Source organism: Etheostoma spectabile, unplaced genomic scaffold (genome assembly GCF_008692095.1).
Source record: "Etheostoma spectabile isolate EspeVRDwgs_2016 unplaced genomic scaffold, UIUC_Espe_1.0 scaffold00018771, whole genome shotgun sequence".
NCBI classification, from domain to species: domain Eukaryota; kingdom Metazoa; phylum Chordata; class Actinopteri; order Perciformes; family Percidae; genus Etheostoma; species Etheostoma spectabile.
This window is the reverse complement of record NW_022604451.1, coordinates 1-9,071: the sequence shown is the minus strand read 5'-3', so window position 1 is coordinate 9,071 and position 9,071 is coordinate 1. Positions and strand designations below refer to the sequence as shown.

At 39.3% G+C, this 9,071-nt stretch overlaps 1 non-coding gene across 1 annotated transcript; it reads left to right on the top strand.

Annotated features, from left to right (window-relative positions):
- Nucleotides 1–107: 107 nt before the first annotated feature.
- On the top strand, nt 108–181 carry trnan-guu (transfer RNA asparagine (anticodon GUU)). The gene has a single exon. It is a non-coding gene; the product is annotated as a tRNA-Asn (tRNA).
- The last annotated feature ends 8,890 nt before the right edge of the window (nt 182–9,071 follow it).

Here is a 9,071-nt window from a genome sequence, read left to right as displayed (position 1 = left end):
TTTTTTTACTGTTTCTTGTTATGTCACGGCAAGAAGTATTATGCTTTTGAGTCGTTTGTCCATCTCTACATCAGAATCAGAAATAAAAAAAACATCAGACATATGCAGTCTCTGTGGCGCAATAGGTCAGCGCAGTCGGCTGTTAACCGAAAGGATGGTGGTTCAAGTCCACCCAGGGACGTTTGATGCTTAAATAATTAGGAGTGAGCCAACTCTGGGATTTATCCTTCTTCAGGAGACCATAGAGCAGCCTGAAGATAACCCAAGTGGCCTTATGTCTATCAGAAGATACAGTTCTGGAACCATGTACATATTAATCTTTACAGTCATTGGTATGCAGGTCACTTGATGTAATACAAGCAATACATAAGGCCAGACAGAGACAAAAAGTGAGAGAAAAGAAAAAGAACTAGCTGTCTGGAGGATAACCAGTTGAGATCGTGTGCGTCTTTGAGAACTGTAAGTCATTTAACTGATGTTGTCAGTTCATGTAAGCCTGTTGTTGTATTGGTCTGTAGTTCTGGTACATTAAAAGTTAGCTTGTTTACGTTCTCTCCTTTGGCTAGGTTACACCTGGCTGTTTATTCGATATAATGGCGATTGTTGAACGTCCTTGCACATTAAGATAATGTAATTAGTTGTGGTTTATTGTTATTATTTACTGGCATATATGATTCCTATACATGTGTATGGTAGCCTTTACAATGTTGTTTATTTCATTTATTACCACACGCACATTCATAGCAGAGCTGCCCCCCCATGTTTATACTGATGATGATTGTAATAAATCAACAGAGAGAAGTTGTCTCCATCTGTGTTTTAACAGACACACCTGGGCCGAAGTTGGAAACCAGAATCAGCTTTAAATCCAGTTCTAATCTAGTCCTCACTAAATTTCAAATAATTTCCCTGGAGTTACCATTACAAAATTTAATCTAATTAAATTGGAACATACACAAACTTCTCACAAAATCACACTTGAATTCATATCTTGCTACTCGGTCAGAATCTTATTAACCTGGAGTCCCAGTCTCTGTCAATATAAATAAGCTATATGTTTATATATGTTTTAGGCCTATTGGGAGACGGCCATTTAAAATGTAGGCAATGGGATATAAAGAATAAAGAATAAAGAGTCTTTTCTCCATGTCCACTGTAGTTTCTCAGTGTGCTCTCTAGTAACATGTGTCTGGTCCAGGAGCTTTGTCATTCATAAGGCTACTTTTACTTTTATATTTTAAGTATATTGCTAAGCCTGTACAGATGGAGGAGAGATGAAATGTGTCAGTAATATAGGAGATTGTTGGCTGGAAGTATGGAGATACTAATATGCATTACTTAAAAAGAGAAAACTAAACATATTCTATGGTCATGTAAGTATGTGTTTTCCAATAAAAAGATTGACTTGAGAATAATTACTTGGTCTGTAAGTGATGCTCAGAGGCCCGACATGGCCCTTCTATGTTCATTTTAGTATGTGTTTTCCAATAAAAATTTGACTCGAGAATAATTAATTACTCTATAAATGATGCTCAGAGGCCCCACATGGCCCTCACCTTGTTCGGCTTATTGAAGAGGCAGCTCCCGCCCCCCTGGAGCAAGAACTGGATGTACTCATCAACGCTGCAGCGAGAAAACTTTCTGGGTAGATAGTATCTGCATTCACACACACGCGCGCGCACACACGCGCACGCACGCACGCGCGCACACACGCACACACAAGATCGAGACCAGGACATGACAAAAAAATTAAAAACTGCTCAATACTTTTCTGCCAGTAAGGAATGTGGGTGTCTGTGCCACCACCTTGCAATCTGACATAAATGTTACCATCTGTAGTAGGATATTACTCATATGAATAATTCAAATCTGTATGGTTCCCTCTGTTTAGGAGAGCCAATCACATTAAAAAATCACATTCTGTGTAGTAAATACTTTTAATTAATTTTGTAATTCTTTCAGGGTGGTGGGCATGCTGGTGTCTGATGTTTCAACGCATCAAATACAAGCTGTGATTGAGATTGTGAGTAAAAGTCAAAGCATCCCTCTGTACCGGTGTTTAATTGTCTAATTAAGCAAAATGAACAGAACAAATTGCAGCGACAAGAAGAAAACAGTCTTGCTGTTAATTTTGTCAACAAACAGAGAAGAGATTCATTTTACAGGTCTGTTGTGTTTTTGTTGTTCACATCAGTGTGCTATGATGTGAATTTTTACCCGGTCTCTTCCATGATGCAGCCCAGCTAAGCATCTAGGTGGCAGCCATGTTCTGACCACCGCCCCCTCCTTCTTGGACACAGGTGACTTGTCACCCAATAGAAGAGTCTAATGACAGAAGAGAACTGATGGACACGGATCCAACACCCAACTCTCTCTCCAACACCCCCCCTCAAAACCATCCCTCCTCCTCTCAGTTTATTCAGTTAAGCGCCTGGTTTATTAGATCTCTCTATCGCCCCCCTGCATTATCAAGGTTTCATGTTATCTTTTACCTGCAGAGTTGCGTACGTTGTTCCACCTCATGCCGATGTTCTGGCCGAGACTCTGGCACAAAGTGATGGCCTACATTCCCATACTGGAACAAATACCCATTGGAAAACTTTATTTTGAGATGGGGACAACGTTAATATACAATGCTAAAGTTAACTTGGGCTGCTCCAAACATGATGTACTTAAAACCAGGATTAAAGTAATGATAATGATAAAATAAGGGCTACAGCCAGCAGCAAGTTTAGCTTAGCATAGAGACTGGAAGCAGGGCTCTGTCAAAACGGTGACAATAGCCTTAAAAGTTGTTAAGTCTGTACAAGAACAAAAGTGTAAAAACAACATAAGTAATGAAGTTAAATCAGTACTTCTACTTTTACCAGAGTATTTGTTAACACAATTATCTGTACTTCTACTTGAGCACGGGCAGTGAGTACTTTTGCCATCTCTGACGGCCTCTGTATTGTTCTGTTTAGAGTATGTATATATTGTGTGTATAGACTAGTGTGTACATTTTTTGTTTCGGTTGTTTTTGGTTTTTGTGTAAGCACAGTGTGAGCAATAATGCTCCAAAGAAAAATTCCTCGTATGTGTCCTCATACCTGGCGAATAAAGCTGACTCTGATTCTGATTCTGATTCTGATTCTGATTCTGGTATGCAGGTCACTTGATGTAATCCAAGCAAATACATAAGGCTCCACCAACAGTTTTGTGATACGTGGCGTGTAACTGTATGTCAATGATCAAGTTTGTTGCTGTGACCAAGAAACCACCAGCATGTTGACTGATACATCATCAGTTCCCAAATGTCTTGGATGCCAAATATTTGAATTCAAAGTCAGAATCCAAGTGACATTAAGAACAATACATGCACGTCCAGCTTCTACATTCCAAATGAGTCAGCTTCCCCAATTTCTGAGTAACAGGAAAATAGCCTGATAAGCATACATGTGCAGCGCAACCTCAAAAAAGCCATAAAGCGAATGCTTGTGGCTTAAAGATCGAGCTCCACTCATAAAACATCAGACGTATGCAGTCTCTGTGGCGCAATAGGTCAGCACAGTCGGCTGTTAAGAAAGGATGGTGGTTCAAGTCAACCCAGGGACGTTAGATGCTTTAAATAACCTGGAGTAAGCCAACTCTAGGGTTTATCATTCTGCAGGTAAACATAGAGCAGCCCAAAGATAACCAAAGTGGCCTTACCTTTATCTGAAGGTACAGTTCTGAAAACCATGTACTGTACATATTAATCTTACGGTCATTGGTATGCAGGTCACTTGATGTAATACAAGCAAATACTTAGGCCAGATAGAGACAAAAAGTGAGAGAAAAGAAAAAAGACTAGCTGTCTAAAGGATAACCAGTTGAGATAGTGTGAGTCTTGAGAACTGTAAGTCATATAAATGATGTGTCAGTTCATTAAACTAATGAGGAAGAATTTGACAAATCAAAATCAAGTTCAGGAACTTATTCTTTCAAACATCACACCTGAGTCTCTCAGTCCTGACCATCCCTGACAGGGAATCGAACCAGGGCCGCGGCGGTGAGAGCGCCGAATCTAGCCACTAGACCACCAGGGAGTCACATCTATCAAAGTATCTTTGATAGATGTGAGTTTTCTTTTCACTTACTGGAATGACTCATATGTTTTAGGCGAGGAATGGCGCCTGGCTAGAGCTTCAGAAGGCAGGACATGACAGATTACACATCTGTCACATAGTCAGTTGTAGTCTTAAATACCAAGTCTATTAATGTTCCTTGACTAGTTGGCCACCCCTGCTTTGCATCGCTCCAGGTATGTAGAAAAAAAATCTGTTATGCACTTTGCATTGCGCTAAAATGTCAAAATTTGGACCTGAATCAACAATAACATTACTTGACACTCACATACATTGGGTTTCAGTTAAAAAATGTTGGTAGGGGTGTAGTACTGCTTGAAAAATGAAAAGAATTGTTATTGAGATGGAGCAGATGGAGGTTTATGACCCATCAATGATGACAAAAGGATACATCCACTGTCGGGGGTCTGCTTTAAAGGAAATGGTACTCTTTAAAACGTTAAACTAATGAGGAAGAATTTGACAAATAACCAAAAACTTGCTCTTTTAAATCTGTATCTGTCAAGTCCTGACCTCCCTGACCGGGAATTGAACCCCGGCCGCGGCAGTGAGGGCACCAAATCCTAGCCAGTAGCCATCAGAGAGTTACATCTATCAAATTTAATTTAACATATTGTTGGGTTATATGTTTTAGGCAAGAAATGGCGCATGGTTAGAGATTTAGAAGGCAGTGGTGCAAATGCAAAATGCCTGTTTCTATTTTATACGTAGTAATATTACAATGACAGAGGTGTAGTGATACTTGGAAATGCTTCTGGTAGTTACTGTCAAACAACCATAATCAGTGGTGGAAAATGCAAAACTGCCTGTTTCAATTTATTACATGGTAATATTAGAATAACAGAGGTGCAGAGAGATTAGAGGTGCAGAGGTTACCTGGAAATACTTACCATGAAATATGTCTGTCCTTCACGCACGTAAGGCTGTGCATCTGACCAGCAGCTAAACACCTTCCACCATCAAGCACTGGCGACCGGGATTCTTTGTAACACGTTTATTTGAGTAACAAAGGTGATGAAACTGGGAGAAAAACACAATGACCAGTTACTTAGATAGTAATGAGTCACAGATATTAAACAAAGATAATTGTAAAAACAATATAACTACACAACAGGCTAGCAAAAATGTAAGATGAAATAAAGAAAGAAAACACGTAATGTATTGTTTACTGGTACGTAGTATAAACTATGTTGGGTATCTAAAAAACTACGATATACTTACATGTGGCATTACCAAGATAAAAGTGGCAAACTAGCTACTGAAAGCATACCGTCAGTTGGGGCTGAACAATATTGTGTTTAAGCATCGACATCGCGATGTGCGCATGCGCGAAAAGTCACATTGCAGGACGTTACGATGTTGACGTTAATACTTTTTTGCTGCTTGATAGAAAAGTAACCTTTCACCGTTTTCCTTTACATGATTATTACCATCCGAACGTTCCCCTTTAAGACAGGTAGCCATGTGGGCAACGTGTGGATGTGACGTTAGTCCGACGGGGTTTGGGTAGGGGAAGTGAGGCTCTCCGTGTGTAGAAAAGTAGCCTACCGTTGGCAACAGCTGCCTCTGACACAGTGATGTCATAGTATTTGATGAGTAGTGAGTGACGCTACAGTAGTTGGGGTTTTATGTTCTATCAAATACAAAACTAAACCCCTGATTAATGCAACATAATCACAACGTCTCCCGGCCATTCCCACCGCAGGAAAGCTGCAACCAGTCAGGCTAAGCTAATATAGTTAGCTTTAAAGAAACAAGCAGAAAGCTGCAACCAGCCAGGCTAAAGCTAAAATAGTTAGCTTAAAGAAACAAGCAGAAAGGCGCTACAGCCTGTAAATGCAACTACGGTAGCTGGAAATTAAACCCGGCAAAATGATTGCACTGCTACGATATAAATCATAGTCAAAAGTTCACACCTGTTCCCTTTCTGCTGGACAATACAACGCTCACTGCAAATCTTGAAACAAAGACAGATAAGAAATGGTGGAGAAAGTTGGCTTCCAGTACCTATGAAGTAACACAACAATGTCCATGAAGGCACAAGTGAAATTAGGGTTACTGTGATGTGTCATTGGTTTGCCATATTCTGGAAGAAAACCTTTCGTCATTGGCAGGATTCGGACCTGCGTGGGGAGACCCCAATGGATTTCTAGTCCATCGCATAAACCATCGGCCACAACAACCTGAAGAATACTCATACCTGTTTGCACAAATGTCTATATTGATCAAATCGGGTTGGGCAAGTAACCTTTCTGGTTACTTCTTGACAAATAAAGCAGTAACCACACAATGAAAACTACTGCGATGGCTGGGAATCGAACCCAGGTCAGCTGCTGGAAGGCAGCTATGCTCACCACTATACCACCATCGCTAGACAAGACATCTGGTGTCCTTAAACGTTGTCTTTTCTTTTTCCTTGTTATTAAATTAAGGCATTAAGATCAATTTCCAAAAGTTAATTTTTTTGCAGAGATTGCAAAGCCAGAAATCTTGGTGAAGTCGTTGACTTAAATTTAACAGCCACATTAAGACAATTACAAAGTCAGCCTATTATCCCTTAAGAAATATCAAGGGTTTAAAGGAAGTATGTGTCAACAGGATTTGAAAGACTTGGCTATGCTTTCATCTTCAATAACTTTTAAATCAAGGCGAAGAACATTCTTCTTGATGTTGCCTTTCTTTAAATGGTTTTTCATTTCTTTAATGTTAATTTTGTTATACTGCCCTGTAACTTTTATTCTTGTGTTTTAGCTGTTTTTATTTTTTAACTGTTTATTCTTGTGTTTTATCTGTTTTGTATTTTTTAAATGTTTATTGTTGTGTTTTATCCAACCAAAAAGGGAGCATATCAATTAAGCTGATTCTACATGGATCCACAGACACAGACAGTGCACTACAATTTCCATTTGCCCGTGTCTGGTAACTACTACTAACCAATTGAAAAGTTTATGACATTTGTCCAAACAGGTATGGCACTGCTTTTCAGATTATTGTTGCCGAGTGGTAAGGTGATGGACTAGAAATCCATTGGGGGGCTCCCGCGCAGGTTGAACATCCTTCTGACAGCAAAAGGCAGCTTTAGAGTGGTAGCAATCCAATGACACATCAGACTATCAAATTGCAGATGTCCCTCCATGAAACAATGTTTGTGTTATCTCATGGTACTGGAAGTCACCACAAATGTATCTCTTATCCTTTATTTTCAGTCTGTTTACAAGATTTGCACTGAACATTGTATTTTTTAATTTGTATTTAAAAAGCAGGAATAATATGGTTTAAAGAGGTATCTCGACAGTGTTAGAACACCAGGAGGACTTCCTGGCGACCATGTTACACACATCACACACTCTCACTCACACACACACAATCACACCCACATACATTCTCACGTACACACACACAGAAACATATATACAACACATACATTCTCAATCACAACACTCACACACATACATTATTGAGGTCATAACGTAAGTGTGATTTGGAATTGAATGTGCAGCGTTCCGTGTATTTATGGTATGGAATTTAAAAGCTAGTCTAAGGATGATTTTGAGAATTATTCATGTTTATTCACTATTATCTGAACACACAACTGTGTGTGTCAGTCCCTCCAGCATTTCGCAAGTCGTAATTGTAGAATTCACACAAATTCAACCAATCACCGTGACTTTGGTGCGACCCCCAATTTTGACCAATCACTGCAACTTTTCCGTAAATTTGACCAATACCAGAGTCTCCCCTGACTTCAACTAATCCGAGCAGCCCACCGTGCCAGTCTTTGTCTCAGTAGTGACACACATGGGGGATGCAGGAAAAACTGGAGACGTATCGTACAGGATGACCTAAACTGAGAACAGCTACAATCATAATAAGTGCAGTGATGGTCAAAGTCAAATACTTTATCAAACCATAGGAATGTGTCCGAGGCCAGGTGAGGAATTAACAATGTAAAGATAAACAAGCCACAGACACATTTCAAATTCGATTAATTCAACAAATAGTCTTAAATCCTCCAGCCAGTTTCATATTACACATTTGCAGCATCCTAAGCCTTTTTCTAGAAGATTAGTACAAACATTTAGCTAGAGTAATTTTATTTTCCTCCAGTTATTTTTAAACATTTAAAAAAACAAAGACATTGCAACTTTTATTGCAAGACAAAGCTTTACAAAAGCTCCCGCAAAAATCTGGCATTTTGGACTGCAATAATCGCAAAAAAAAAGACAAAAAAAAAAAATTGGGACTGATGTCTCCATCTGTTGAAAAGTACAATATATAACCATTTCCCAGGTGTGTGTGCGCAGGTTTTTTAGGAGAGCACAATGTGATCTTTTGCAGGTCTGGTACTGTGTGCATTTCCATGTTGGGAAAGCACAATGTTACCATTACATGAGGTAGTTGCAGCTGGCTGTTTGTATTATTGTGTGTTTGTGGGGGCCCGTGTATGTGTGCAGGTGTTTAGTGGGTCTTACATGTGCCATCTGCTATAAAGCACAATAGTGTTCCATTGGACCAAACAGGTCAAAAATGACCTAGGAAAACCAAACACTATGTATTTAAAACCCTAAAATCATAAATTTCACAATAATAAAATTTTAAACCCGTTATTTTGGTTAATAGAAATTCATTTCTGATTAAAGAAATTACCATGTTAAAATTTGAAGTGTTGATCCCTAAGTGATCACTTTTTGTGCAATTGTTAGTTGGAGGCATGCATAAAGTAATGGCAAAAGAAAACGTTGTGCTTCCTGGCAGATTAAATCATTCATAGCTTACAATTTATCAGAGAAGTATGGTAAAAATCAGTCAGTTTAATATCACCACGAGATATAATAGGTACATGCAGAAACATGTCAAAGGCTCATAAGGTTGACAAGGTAACAAGCGTCTGGGTTGGCGGCCTGGTCGCCCGGCGTCTGGTTGTGCGCTCAACCTCAAAAAGCCATAAAGCAAATGTTGTGGCTT